Source organism: Nothobranchius furzeri, chromosome 2, assembly GCF_043380555.1.
Source record: "Nothobranchius furzeri strain GRZ-AD chromosome 2, NfurGRZ-RIMD1, whole genome shotgun sequence".
NCBI classification, from domain to species: Eukaryota; Metazoa; Chordata; class Actinopteri; order Cyprinodontiformes; family Nothobranchiidae; genus Nothobranchius; species Nothobranchius furzeri.
The window spans coordinates 58,425,878-58,440,718 of NC_091742.1; positions in this window are offsets into that span (position 1 = coordinate 58,425,878).

Sequence of the window (14,841 nt, forward strand, 5' to 3'; positions counted from 1 at the left end):
GGGGCAGGACCTCATCCCTGACCCGGAGAAGGCTTTCTACCCTTTTCCAATTTTATTTAACTTATATTTTACCACCTCTTTACGCGAGCTGTCTTTAGTGAGCGCAAAGTCAGTTTTCTTACCTGTGCAATAACAATTAATTATCTTGAATCTTGAATTTTAATAAACTCATCAGCTCTATAGGACGTAAATGTTGTTTCTTCATAATGAAGTCATCAAGGAAGCAGTCAACACTGGATAAGATGATGACTTTTCATAAGTTCTTTATGCGGAGACTAATCCGCTTTGCCTTACGCCCTGAATCACATGTTACACTTCAACTTAATGATGTGTGTGTTGATCACGCCAGTCAGGCACTTTTAGATTCATCCGCTTGTAAAAGTTTGTGATTAGCAATCAGACATCCACATGTCGCATAAATGACGTCGCCACAGATTTTCCTCTCCCCTAGCGTAGCTGCTACTTACCACATGACCAGATTTATCGTGGTTCTTTCCTCCTGAAATCTTTGAAGTCTGCTGAACTTACAGCCATTTTCCTCTGTTTTTCTCCGTGTCAGGTTCGATGACGTCACTTTGGTGAAGCGCATTTGTCCAGGACGTATTTTCACACAAAACCTAAACTAACATTTTGCCCCCCTTTCGAAAATGAGCATTTTCTAGGCATCAAAATGCATATTTAAAATTCACAGACGTCATATGTGAAATCCATGGCACGTAACAAGCAGAATTAGAAAATAGCCTTTTTAGCCCCATTGACTTGCATTCATTGTTGTCATTCTTTCGGGGACTTGTGGTCCGGAAGTAGATTTGTTTAATTTAGTGATTAATCGCTCCTGTAGATATTAATGAAAGCTGAGGAGACATTTCAGCTGTTAGATTAAGGTGTTAAAAAGATGAACGCACAGCGAGGAGATAAGTTTTGCTTTTTATTTTACAAACGGACACTAGGGGGTGCTAAGAGCAAACCAAAACTGCCTCATTCTATAACTCGAGCGGTTTAGCTCTTATAAGTTGCTTTTGTCTGTAAATCCAGCAAAATTACACAATTTAAACAAAACAATGGACTGAATAGGTCAAGTTTGATCTGAATATTTAAGATTTTAACTCACTGGCAGGTTAAAACGAGCAGTGCATCGTTTTATTTGTAATGTCAGAAACAAGAGAACTTCAAGTTGGACAAGAAAACCAAAAGGATTACAGGGCCATTTTGTTGTCAAAGTGTCGTTATTGATTTGCTCAGAAGGACATGGGAAGTGTTTGGGGAAGGTTTTGAGTTCAACCCCAGTACACTTGTTGGTTACGCTAATCTAAACCCTAATACAGACATCTGTTCATCATCTCCCACTTGGGTTTGATTTATTTCCTTCTCTTTAGCCGATTTATCACATAGACAACTAGAAACTTTACAAGAGGTTTAAAAACTGCAGTACGTTTACGATGCCATGTGAGACGGCATAACACCAAAACACCAACGAGGTTTCGTGTTTCTTTAGTTAAGCGTCTGTGCACCATCATTTTGGGCGACATCTGAAACCCACTACCTTCCATTACGTTGCGTCACAGCTCGTTTCTAACGGCGATCGGCGGCCTCACCGGCTGAGATCTGCTTCAAGTGTTTATCCTGGGGACATTATGAACAGTGGCACAGGAAAACCTAAATTGGGTCCATGTGTGTTTTGCGCCTGTGTGCATGGCTGGGGTGTGCCTGATGGAAGGAAACAGTAGAGCCCCTGTTTCTCCTGGGTTCGGCCCAACAACAGTTAAGTTCTGGACGTCACACTCGCCTCAGTGCTTCGCATGGCACAGTGGAACTATTCTCGGGGCAACGCTGACATAATGGACCATCTCAGACGGGATCCGCCCTCTGAAACGCTCAGAAAGAACAGACTCAGCATCTAAGCCTTTGACTTAAGTCGGGGCTGCAGCTGCAGGTACAGAGCATGCTGTGGCACGCGGCCATGTTGGTACTGACTGTTGGTTTCATCAAGCAACCTATTCATTACATGCAAACAGGCCTTTGGTATTCCTTTGCGCACGGGATGAGTGAAGATCCTAATGGTCAAAGCAGTGGTAGTTGACTACGTTGTCACTTGTATTACATTGAATTATGTTTTTATTGCATGTTAGCAACATAACAAGTTAGCTGCTAGTTAATGCATGGAGTGGCAGATTGGTAAATCTAACAAATTATGAACAGCTTTTATGACGGAACTACTAAAATGTTAAGAAATGCACATGTTTCTTGTGAAAATCGCAGGACATCTATGCCATGTCCAGTGGCGTGTCTAGATCTTTTAAAATGGGGTGGCCCAGGTGAGGCACAACTTTGTGCATGGGTGGCACCAATGGTTATGCTTTTTTTGTTTTACCCCCAAGCCTTTTGTGGACAATGTAAAGCCTATTTAAAAGTAAATTAGTGTGGTGGCACCTGGGGTGGGCAATCAGATTCCAAGGGTGGCATGTGCTACCCCAGGCCACTCCCTGGACACGCCCCTGGCCATGTCAAGGCAAGGCAGCTTTATTTATATAGCACATTTCATACACAGAGGCAATTCAGTGAGTCACAGAAAATTTTAACATATTAAAAAATTATCCATCCATTCATTTTCATCTGCTTCTCCGGAGTCGGGTCGCGGGGGCAGTAGCTTAAGGCGAGAGGCCCAGACTTCCCTCTCCCCAGCCACTTGGGCCAGCTCCTCAGAGGAAATCCCAAGGCGTTCCCTGGCCAGGTGAGAGACGTAGTCCCTCCACCGTGTTCTGGGTCTACCTTTAGGTCTCCTCCTGATTGGACGTGCCCGGAAAACCTCACCAGGGAGGCATCCAGGAGGCATCCTGACCAGATGCCCAAACCACCTCAACTGGCTCCTTTCGATCCGGAGGAGCAGCGGGTATACTCCGAGCCCCTCCCGGATGACCGAGCTTCTCACCCTATCTCTAAGGGAGAGCCCAGCCACTCTTCGGAGAAAACTTATTTCGGCCGCTTGTATCCGCGATCTTGTTCTTTCGGTCACTACCCAAAGCTCATGACCATAGGTGAGGGTAGGAACGTAGATCGACCGGTAAATCGAGAGCTTCGGCTTCTGACTCAGCTCTCTCTTCACCACGACAGACCGGTACAACGCCCGCATCACTGCAGATGCAGCACCAATCCGCGTATCGATCTCACGCTCCAGTTTTCCCTCACTCGTGGACAAGACCCCGAGATACTTATGGGCCATTCCCATCTGTACCGGGTCGGCCCGGGCCGGGTAGCGTAGGTTGTTTACATATCTGGGTGGCCTGGTATTTTTCCGGGCCAACCAAGGCTCATTCTCAGCCCTCTTCTCGAGGGGGTCTGCTTCAGGCCGACCAGGGCCAACACACCCACTGCTGACAGCAAATTCACACCTTCCATTAGAGCAAGCCTCTGATTGGTGGGTAGAATCAGCCCACATGTACTTAAGACAAGGATGTGTGGAATCAACCAGGCCAGGCTGGGGCCAACTGGGGCTACCCGGCCCGGGCCGACCCGGTACAAATGGGAATGGCCCATTAAACTCCTCCACTTGGGGCAGAACCTCATCCCTGACCCGGAGAAGGCATTTTCCGAATCAAAAATGAGCAAAACAAAAAGTCTCTGGGTTGTTGCAGATGTTTAGAACCCTTCTCATGAGCTAAACAGTGAGCAAAATGCAAGAAAACCATAGGAAGGGTTGGTGGCCAAATTGAAATCAAGCCGTCACATAGCTGAGGCACGCGGGCCCAGCACACACATATCCAGATCTCCAATAAAACGATTCAAACAAGGATATTTTTCTATGGTTTGGCCTGTTGTTCACACGAAAGTGAAGATATATGGCAGAAAAAGTGATTCTTTTAAAAACCTCTGACCAGCGTGGAGTTTTTTTTTTAATTCTCCATTGCCAGCATGTAACTAACCAGGGTTTTAGTTTAATAGTGTCCTTTTACATGATAAGAATGCTCTGACATCACACTTGTTTACACTCGGTTGTTTTTACAGGTCACTGCTTTACGTAGACGACCACAGATGAAGGATAATGTTATGGAGAGTTATTGCTCGCCTCCAATTTTTCCATGCCCAAGGAATGTTTTTTTTGGAAAAAAACACCAACTATTTGGGGAATTACCATAACCTACAGGCTCGGCATGCCTGTGAAAGTGTTTCATAATGATTGTTTTGTGGTGTGGACCCAAATTTTAGTACGACTGTCACAGTTTTTCTGCAATAGCATAAAATACTTGTGATGACCCAGCCGAATAAAAAACTTATTGCAAAGTGCAACTTTAAAACAAATTTGAATATTTTTTCATAACTTTGTTTCTCCAAGTCGTCTCCAGTAGGCACGACCCGGTGAGATACTGATTTAATTAATCAGAAAAACAAAAACCAGTACACCAGGGGCGTGTCCAGGGAGTGGCCTGGGGTAGCAAATTCCACCCTTGGAATCTGATTGGCCACCCCAGGTGCCACCACACTGAATTCCCTTTAAACAGGCTTTTCATTGTCCACAAAAGGCTTGGGGTAAAAAAAATAAATGCATAACCATTGGTGCCACCCATGCACCAAGCAGTGCCTCATGTGGGCCACCCCATTTTAAAAGATTTGGACACGCCACTGCAATGCACTTACAGTATTCCCTGATGAGCTTTTTAAAACTTTTTCTATTTAAAATATTTAGTAAAAAAATATATATAAAAGGGTAAAATATGAGTTGTTGTTTTTCACCCTTCCATTCTAAAGTTGGGAAACATACAACTCTTTTGGCCTGTCTCTGTGCCTTATAATCCAGCTAACAGGGTACCATGGGAACACAGAAATAACATTATTATCAGTGGGGTCCGGCTACTGCAGACACGCCCGGTTGTTCAGATACAGATTGGCAGCTATTAATTCAAATGCCCTGAGCTCTGCTTGTGACTGAGAGTGACAGATCAGCAGCCCTCTCAGGGGGTAATTAAGAGTCATTGTGGGCAATCAAAGGAAATTCTGGACTACAATGTGCACGATGGCAGAAAACTGGCTGTTTGACTAGTGCAATATGTCCTACTAACATGACAGTGACATAATAAATAACAGACTGGGAAACCTTCCAACACCAATCAATCAAAGGGTCTCAAAATGTTTTTCTGTTGTTCCCGAATCATGTGGGACAAACCGATAAAGAGTTGTAACCTCTGACCTGGTGTCCATCTTGGCAATAAGGATGTCAGCCTTCTATTATTGGAAACCAGGCAAACACAAAATCTGGGAAGTAAAAAAAAAGACGACACATAGGTCTGCACCCATTCACTGGGTTTTACAGCCAGTTCTCTTTTTCCTAAGGCTCTAAATCAAGTGTTGCTGACATTTACTCATGGGTATCTGCAGCCTTTGGGCTTGTTGTGTAAAAGAAGGGTATTTATGTACCAACTGATGCCTGATTCCTCTTTAGAGAAGAAGAAACACACCATGTTCTGTCTCTGAACTACTCCTGGCACTAGACCTGTTAAAACAACCCTGTGAACTTTTGCCTTCATGTGATTTTTGTAAGAGCTGCCAGTCACCATTTAGTCTACAAACCGGTTCTTGGTAACTCAAACTTAGTCATGATGACGGTCACAGGACTTGTTTGCCTTGGGCTATAGGCTGGATTTCCACACAAATTGTTTTTGCAAAAGAAATTTCCACAAACAGCTGAATGCCAAAACAACGATGTCATTTACTGAAGATCCCCATCCCCAGTGAGTCGTGATGGATGGCTGCTTATACTGAGCCAGGATCCTCTGGAGGTTACTTCCTGTTTAAAGGGAGTTTTCCTCTCCACTGTCGCTGCATGCTTGCTTAGGATGAGGATTGCATCAAGTCACTGACACTAGTCAGTGACTCGATGCAATTTGCTGGGTTCCTTATATAGGAAACTATTTTCAGATTGGCTTAATGAACTGACCTGAATTGGAATGTTTATTTTGTGAAGTGCCTTGAGACGACTCTTGTCATGATTTGGCGCTTTATAAATAAACTTGAATTGAATTGAAAAGATATTTGTAATTATTACGATGTTGAGAAAAATAAGATTTTACAGTCATCCTGCCTCGGACTGAAGTGACCTTTGACATTTCTTTTTCGAAAAGCAAACTATCAACATTAAAAATACCAAAAAATAGATACAATTTCTATCTCACCCTCCGCGGGTGGTCTCATCCTTCCAAGCTCGGGTTCTCTACCAGAGGTCTGGGGGCTTGAGGGTTCTGCAGTATCTTAGCTGTTCCTAGAACTGCACTTTTCTGGACTGAGATGTCTGTTTTTCCTGGGATCTCCTTTAGCCGCTCCTCCAGTTTGGGGGTTACTGCCCCGATGACCACGGGAACCACCTATGTCTTCACTCTCCAGGCTTTCTCAAGTTCTTCTTTGAGGTCCTGGTACTTCTCCAGTTTCTCGTGTTCCTTTTTCCTGATGTTGCATCACTTGGTATCGCCACATCAACCACAACAGCTGTTCTCTGTTGTTCGTCCCCCACCACCACAATGTCCAGTTGGTTCGCCATCACCATTTTGTCAGTCTGGATCTGGAAGTCCCACAGGAGCTTGGCTCGATCATTCTCAAGGGGGTGTTCCAGGTAGGAACATGTTGCCAATCCATCGCAGGGCAACATAGAGACACACAGGGCGAACAACCATGCACACACACACACACACACACACTCACATCTAAGGATAATTTAGAGAGACCAATCAGCCTGACAGCCACGTTCTTGGACTGTGGGAGGAAGCTGGAGTGCCCAGAGAGAACCCACGCGTGCACAGGGAGAACATGCAAACTCCATGCAGAAAGATCCCAGGACATTCATATGATGATTACAAAAAACATGGTTAAAAGGAACTCGACAGTGAAGATGCACAAAGTAAAAATAGGTATTTATTAATGCAACTAAAGTACTGCAATAAAATATGACAGAATGCACCATAATTTATGTTTATGTTTATGTTTATGTATTTAGCAGACGCTTTTGTCCAAAGCGACTTACAAGTGATAATCGGCATGTTGCCCCTGAGGCTAACAACAACAATAACAACAAAAACTTGACATCAGTCATGGAGAGGAGGGAACAAGGAGTGGACCGTAGAGAGGGGGGATGGGTGCAGGGATGGTGCTAGTTTAGAAGATGCTCTCTGGAGAGCAGGGTCCTCAGGAGTTTCTTGAAAATTGAAAAGGAAGCCCCTGTTCTGGATTGTCCTGAGCGCGGTGTAGGCACCGCTAGCCGACGACCCTGTGATGACTGGAGCGACCGGGCCGAGACGTAAGCCTTTGCAAGAGGATTCAGGTAGATGGGAGCCGTACCATCTCGGACTTTGTCTGCTAGTGTTAGCAATTTGAACTTGATGCGTGCTGATAGCGGTAGCTAGTGGAGCTCAATGAACAGAGGGGTGACGTGTGCTCTTTTTGGCTGACTGAAGACCAAACGCGCCGCTGCGTTCTGGACCATTTGAAGAGGTCTCACAGTACAGCCTGGAAGACCAGTTAGAAGGGCATTGCAGTAGTCGAGGCGGGAAATGACAGTAGATTGCACCAGGAGCTGGGTGGCATGTTGTGTTAGGTATGGTCTGATCTTTCGTATGTTATACAGCGCAAAGCAGCATGAACGAATGAATGAATTTACAACGAAATGATACAAACTAACCTTCGGCATGATGTGAAGTAACGCTACAGGACATAAACTCGGAAAGAAAATGCTACAAAATTATAGCAAATAGATACAAAAGTGTGTGTGTGGGGGTGGGGATGGGGGGGGGGGGGGGGTCTACACAAAACAACCCCAAAAGTTGTGTCCAACTAAATTTACATTATTTCATCATAAATGCAAACTATTTATGAACATTTGAGCACTTTATAATAAAACTGAGATAAGAACATAAACTGTGTTTAGTTCTAGATCCCGTTGAACCGCTTTCGGTTGTTGTTTTTTTTTTTTTTTGCTCTGAAATGATTAATATGGCGTTTTTGAGATGTTACATTTCTTCTTAAACAAAAGTCTTATGTCTCATCTTTCATGCATACTTAATTCTGATGGTGCAGTTTTCTGTCTCTGGTGTCAGACGGTGCTATGCAGAGGCAGAGAGCTGGATCAAACCGGACTGATCGCTACACTTGCCTCATGTTTACAACAACAGGGAACGCTCACAGGGAGGAGTGTGTCCTTGTATGGCAGGACGACTGCTGTATGACTAGTTTGTTTTCCAGATCAGGTCTCAAAACCAGAGTTACCTCTTGTGTTTTGTAACTTAATCTGTCAGTCTTCAGTAGGCATACATGTGTTTTGAGTGTGATTGTGCAAGACTTGAGGAATAACATAGAAGTATGTGTTTTCATGGGATTCTTCCCGTCGATGGATAGTTTATGTTCCTCCTGGATATGTTTCAGTGTAAATCCATGTTTCTCCACTCAATCACTCATGGGTTACACCTTTTCCGTAGAAGTACAACAAGCATTGGATTTAATAAAAGGAAACGACTTTCTGAGACCTTCTTATCTACAGAAATTACTGTCATATTTCCAGTTATTTAACTAAATTCAAAGGAATCAGACCTGGGGACATTATTCAGAAAAATTGATCAGTGTTTTTAAAGTGGTATAAAAGATTGTGACTTTATAGTTTTAGGAATTTAAAGTCTCTATTGTTGCAGACGTGTTGGCAGTGGTCCAGGCTTTTGATGCCTCCGCAATGTAAGCCCTGAAAGGAGAGGAAATTTCCTCCGGATGTTTCTACAGTAGCCTCTTTCTGTGTGTGGAGTTTAAATACATAAACGAGCATATCTCAAGCAGAGGATTATTCTGGAAATGCGTTACCTGTGTGGGAAGATGACGTGCCATTTCATTGTTTACTGTCCGGGAATATGGAGTAGAGGGCTATCTGTCCGAGAAACACAATAACAGGTTAAATAGGTCAAATAGTTGCGTCAAAGTCTCTAAAGGGGTATTTGCCTCATTTTTTTTATTTTGTGCAAAAGTTATAAATTGGTACTTTTTTACCCACTGAAGATAGCTTTGGAGAAAACGAGTTTATGCCCCCCCCCCCCCCAGGATTGATACGCTAATGGCTAGTCTGGCACCAACTAAGCCAACAGCGGTTTGTTCACATCTTTAAACAGTTTTCAAAGTCTTTGAGAAGATCGTGTAACATTATTTAAAAAATACTGACAGCAGCTGCGAAATGAAGCACTTTGATCCAATTCAGCAGGAATTTCTTTAAGTTTCTACCAAAATTACCATGTATGACTGCAGTAGTACAGGGATACCAGTGTCACGGTCTGGGTTGCTTCTACCATTTCCTCTTTGGGTTTTGAGTCTCCTGCTGCAGGTGGGCGTGTCCGGAGGTGACCAAGCTGCAGTCTATCTCATCAGCTGGCCAGGGAGTATTTAAGCAGCTGAGAGACACCTTCACTTTGCTGGATGATTACTCTACCTGGGTACCTTCTAACAGCCACCTAGCGTATTATATTCGAGCTCTTGAACCTTTTAAGTATTTGATGTTTCTTGGATTTTTGGATTTTACATTTTTGCCTCTTGCTCTTGTTCCCCAGACAAACCTCCACCTTCACCTCTGACTGGAGTACTCTGGAACCCCTACCCTCTGGAACGCCAACCCCGTTCGTCTCTCAGCCCCTCCCTGGTCAGGTACCACCTCCGGTAGCCCACCTATGCTCTCCTGGATCTGCACTTCCTCAAGCTCAGCTCCCTCCACATCACACCCTCGGGATCTCCGCCCCTGGATAACCTCTCAACCCAGACCGGACCACTTCCCCCTCGAGCTCTCTCCCCTTCTCCAGACTGTAAGTCCTCCGCCAAATTCAGATTCCCTGTTGTTCCCCCTTCGAACTGGATCTAACTCTCATCTGTCCGCAGATTCCCACACCTAATCTCAGCTATGTTTTATGCTGTTCCCTTGGTTACCCCTTTAAAGAAATTATTGTTTAACAACTCTTACCAACGCCTCCGTATGATTCTGTATGTCATGGGTTAGATACCTATCACACAACATGACAACTAGGCTGTTTTGGCTTGCTTTTAGCACCTCCTAGTGTCCGTTCATGAAAGCAAAAATCAAACTTATCTTGCTATGCGCTCATGTTTTTAGCACCTTAAACAGCTCCCCTGCCTTCATTAGTGTCTACAGGAGTGATTAATCGCTGAATTAAAGAAACCAGCTGTGTTCATGATCTAAAATGTGCAGCAAATGTGCTGGAGGCAGACTACAGCACCAGGTATGTCAGTTCCACTTTACTAAGTCCAACAGGGACTGGACTGCCACTCTGAAGTTGCAAGTGCGGTATGCTGGCCACAGGGGATGGTGGGGGTCTGAGTGACATTTCATTAACCCTGTAAAGGGTAATTTTAGCACATATGGCTTAAGAACTTGATTTAGTAATATGAAAAGGTTTATAAAATAACATTAGCGTGAACCAGAATGAACATCAAATATATACTTTGACGAGTTAAATGGCTTGTCCAAATGAACACATCTACATTTCCAAGAAATTTCTATAAAATTCACACTGAAACACACACCCACATGGCTACAAAAAGTCTTTCAAATATTTGTAATCTTAAATTGAATAAATTTGTTGAAAAAAATGACAACAGTACAGTTTCGACATGTGCCTTGCTTTAAATACAGAAAATAGGAACTCAAGATAATTAAATCTGCAATGGCAAATTTAGAAAACTAATTAACTTTAAACATTTTTTTATGTCTCTTAACAACGTTCTAACATTGTATAGCTATAAGTATATTGTGGAGATTAAAAAATAAACAAAATAATAAAAACATACATTTAAAAAGCGGTTCTCACGCATTTGTCTAAAAACCTCTACGAATACCAAGATTTGGATTGAAAGCAATATTGGACTATTGGTCATCAGTCTCGCTAAACCACACTTTCCTGGGTGTTTCATTCATTACACACTCACTTATTTAGCAACCGAACACCACTGGTATGAGGTTCTCCACTCAGTAATATCAGAGGAGGAGAAAGAGCAAAGGGCAGTTCCACTGACCTGGCAGACCAGGGTGGTGGTGCCCCTATTTAAAAAGGCGGACCACAGAGTTTGTACCAACTACAGGGGATCACACTCCTGAGCCTCCCTGGTAAGTTCTAGTCAGGGGTTCTGGAGAGGAGGGTCAAACCTCAGATTCAGGAGGAGCAATGTGGTTTTCGTCCTGACCATGGAACACTGGATCAGCTCTGTACTCTTAGGGGGGTCCTGGAGGGTGTGTGGGATTTAACCCAACAAATGTATATGTGTTTTGTGGATTTGGAGAAAGCGTTTGACCTCATCCCTTGGTGGGCCCTTTGGGAGTTTGGGGTACCAGGCCCTCTGGTTTAGACTATCAGGTCCCTGTATGACCGGTGTCAGAGCTTGGTCTGTATTGCCGGCAGTAAGTCGGGCTCGTTCCCACTGAGAGCTGGACTCCACCAAGGCTGCCCTTTGTCACCGATTCTGTTCATAACCTTTAGGGACAGGATTTCTAGGCGCAGCCCAGGTGTGGAGGGGATCCGTTTTGGTGGCCTGAGAATCGGGTCTCTGCTTTTTGCAGATGATGTGGTCCTGTTGGTTCATCAGAACATGATCTCTGGTCTCACTGGATCGGTTTGCGGCCGAGTGTGAAGCCGCTGGGATGAAAATCAGCTCCTCTAAATCCGAGATCATGGTCTTGAGTCAGAAAGGGGCAGAATGTCTTCTCTGGGTCAGGGATGAGGTCCTGCCCCAAGATGAGAAGTTTAAGTATTTTGGGGTCGTGTTCACGAGTGAGGGAAAGCTGGAGCGTGAGATCAATAGGCAGATTGGTGCTGCATCTGCAGTGATACGGGCGTTGTACCGGTCTGTCGTGGTGAAGAGAGAGCTGAGATTTACCTGTTGACCTATGTTCCTACCCTCACCTATGGTCATGAGCTTTGGGTAGTGGCCAAAAGAAATAGATCACAGATACAAGCGACTGAAATGAGTTTTCTCCACAGGGTGTCTGGGCTCTCCCTTAACAATAGGGTGAGAAGCTCGGTCATCCGGGAGGGGCTCAGAGTAGACCCGCTGCTCCTCCACATCGAGAGGAGCCAGCTGAGGTGGCTCAGGCATCTAGTTATCTCCCTGGTGAGGTTTTCCGGGCACGTCGAACTGGGAAAAGACCTAAAGGAAGACCCAAACCACGCTGAAGGGACTATGAGGGTGTCTCAATTCAGGGTCTGCATCCTTCGAAGGACCCAGCCTACTCGGCCGACATGGACTGGGTTCTCCGTCGGCCGAGTAGGCCGGATGTTAACGGCTATGAATTTGGACAGGCCTAGCCTTCATGAATTCCCGCCACTCCCTCGGCGAACGTTCCGTCGCCTAGCGACAGTGGAACCTCTGAGCAGAAGGGAGAAGGAACTTTAAACGATGGAGCTTGACGGGTTTTATTTAGCTTTTTAATAATTTCCTTGGTTCTGGAGGAGTTAGAAGTCCACTGTGGTGCTTTTAGAGGCTATTCAAACGCACTCACAATAGGCAAAATTTTATGTTTTTTTTTTGTAAAATGATCAAAATCACACACTTTAACAATGTTTTTGGGACTGTTGGAGAGGTAATTCTGAGAAAATACTTTCGACAAGCTGAGCCTGAGCAAAGATGAGATAATAGTTTTTAATACTTTCTAAGGGTCTTAATTTGACCAAAACCGATTTATCACCTTTTAAGACTTTTCAGACCCAGCAGGATACCCTGTAATAGTAAACAATTCACATTTGTAAACAAAAATAAAATTCAAGAGTTTAATACAGAACTGATTTTATTCAGATATTTCTTTTAAATGTACATGTTTAATCTTTATTAACCATTTTTTCTAGCAAACCTGTCAATTCTCCCTTCTCTCCTGTGCCCTCTGCTGCTCTGCCTCCCTCTGCAGCCTCACGTCCTCCCTGATCAGCTCCAGAAGCTGGTCATCGCAGTCCCTTCTCCTTTTTCTTCCTCCTGGCTGACCATCTTCATCCTCACTCTCCTCCCTTTCCTCCACTGCTGTACTTGACCCTGGAGTGTCCTCACAGATAGAGGCAATTAGGGCAGGTGGACTGGTTGAGGGTCTCTGTCCTAATACCTCATCCATGAGGTGAAACCAGGGCCAAGTGGGCCTCCCACTAACCCCCTCTCCTGACCCTGGATACTTGCAATCCTAGTTAAAAAAAAGTCAGTTTACACAAATAACTACAAACCTGTTTAACCTTTTTAGATTTAGCATGTAAACATGTTATATTTTTCCACACACATCTACATACTTTATATTTTTTCTTTAAATTATCCCATTTTTTTTGCCTGGATGGGGGTCACCTACCCCTGGATGGCCATTTTCTCCAGAATAGTCCTAACATGTAAGAAAAGAAACAGGAAGAGAAAAGAGGACAACGGGTTATTCCTTTCATGTTTTCGCAGAAACAACTAAACTCAAACGACAGTTTTTAAAAGATGAGATGTTATTGTACCTCCATGCCAAATACTTTGCTCCGGTGAACATGTGGTCCATCTCCGCCCTAAGCTTAATAAAGTCCCTGGTTTTGTCTTTTGTCCCTAAAATACAAACTTCTATTAAAATCAGGGGGAAAACGTAGCGGGAGAAGTGCGACACCGAGCGGCCGAACGTACAAGCCAAGACCGCAATACAAGCACTTTTACTGTAACATTTCTAACTAAAATAACGTTCATGTATCACAAAAAGTCCTTAACCTAACAGTTTTCAAGTTTAAACTGACATTTATATGCGCAATCCTCTCCGACAGCTCCCGCTTCTCTGTCCGCCATTGCTGTCCGGCCTGCAAGGCATCTTGGGAAATGTAAACCACTGAAGGATACACCGGACCCATCCTTCATACAGGCGAAAAGAAGGCCGGATTTGTCGGCCACATTTGAAGGAGTCGTCGAATCGGGACAGGCCTAGTCGCGGCGCTGTGACGTAACCGGCCGACGAATCTGGCTGACGAAGGATGCAGACCCTGAATTGAGACACAGCCTATGTCTCTTGGCTGGCCAGGGAATGCCTTACGCCGAGATCACATCAGCTGCGAAGCGTATGGCTCATGAAATTTGCACGCTGCCCGCTGCTCCTCTGTTCACATCAGGCAAGAATTTCCATCGAGCACTTCTGCTCACGCCTACTGTTTTCCAACCCCTCCCACCCCACCCCCTGTGCCCTTGCTGTGTGTGTGTGTGTGTGTGTGTAACCAGTTTGCCTCGCTTGTTGATATTAGAAACTTTGCTCTTCCTGCTGCTGTTTTGTAGACCAGTTCCTTTCTAAATGGTTAAGTAAATAACTTAGTGTTTGTGTTAGTGTACTATGCTATTTACCTTTGAATTAAACATATTTGATTGTATTCACATTTGTTAAATCCATCTTTTGCTGTAAAAACTGCATTTAAAATGATGGAAAGGCCATGTTTCTTCGCAGGAGTGTGTGTGTGTTTGTGTCTTTGTTCATTTTTATCTCTGACCTATAAAATGGCGGCTGATGTTTAGCACTAAGCGTCTCAGACAAGATGCGCAAGGGGAGGGACGAGCGTTCCATGTTTACGTTCAAAACCTAGCTTGTTTGCAGATTTTTTTACTATAGCTTCAATAGTTTGTTTCCCTCTTTAAATTTGAATATTTCAGGCTTGCACCACATTGCCAATATAAAATGTGGAGATTTTAATAAAAAACAAATAAGCCAGGTATTCAATCTTTTTACAATGGAGAAAAGTGGAAAACCAGCCAAAATAAAGGAACGCCGTCACCCTGGGGGCCTACAGATGTTCTGTATAAGGCCACCTGCACACAGGTGTAAAGCCAGATTCCCTAAACACC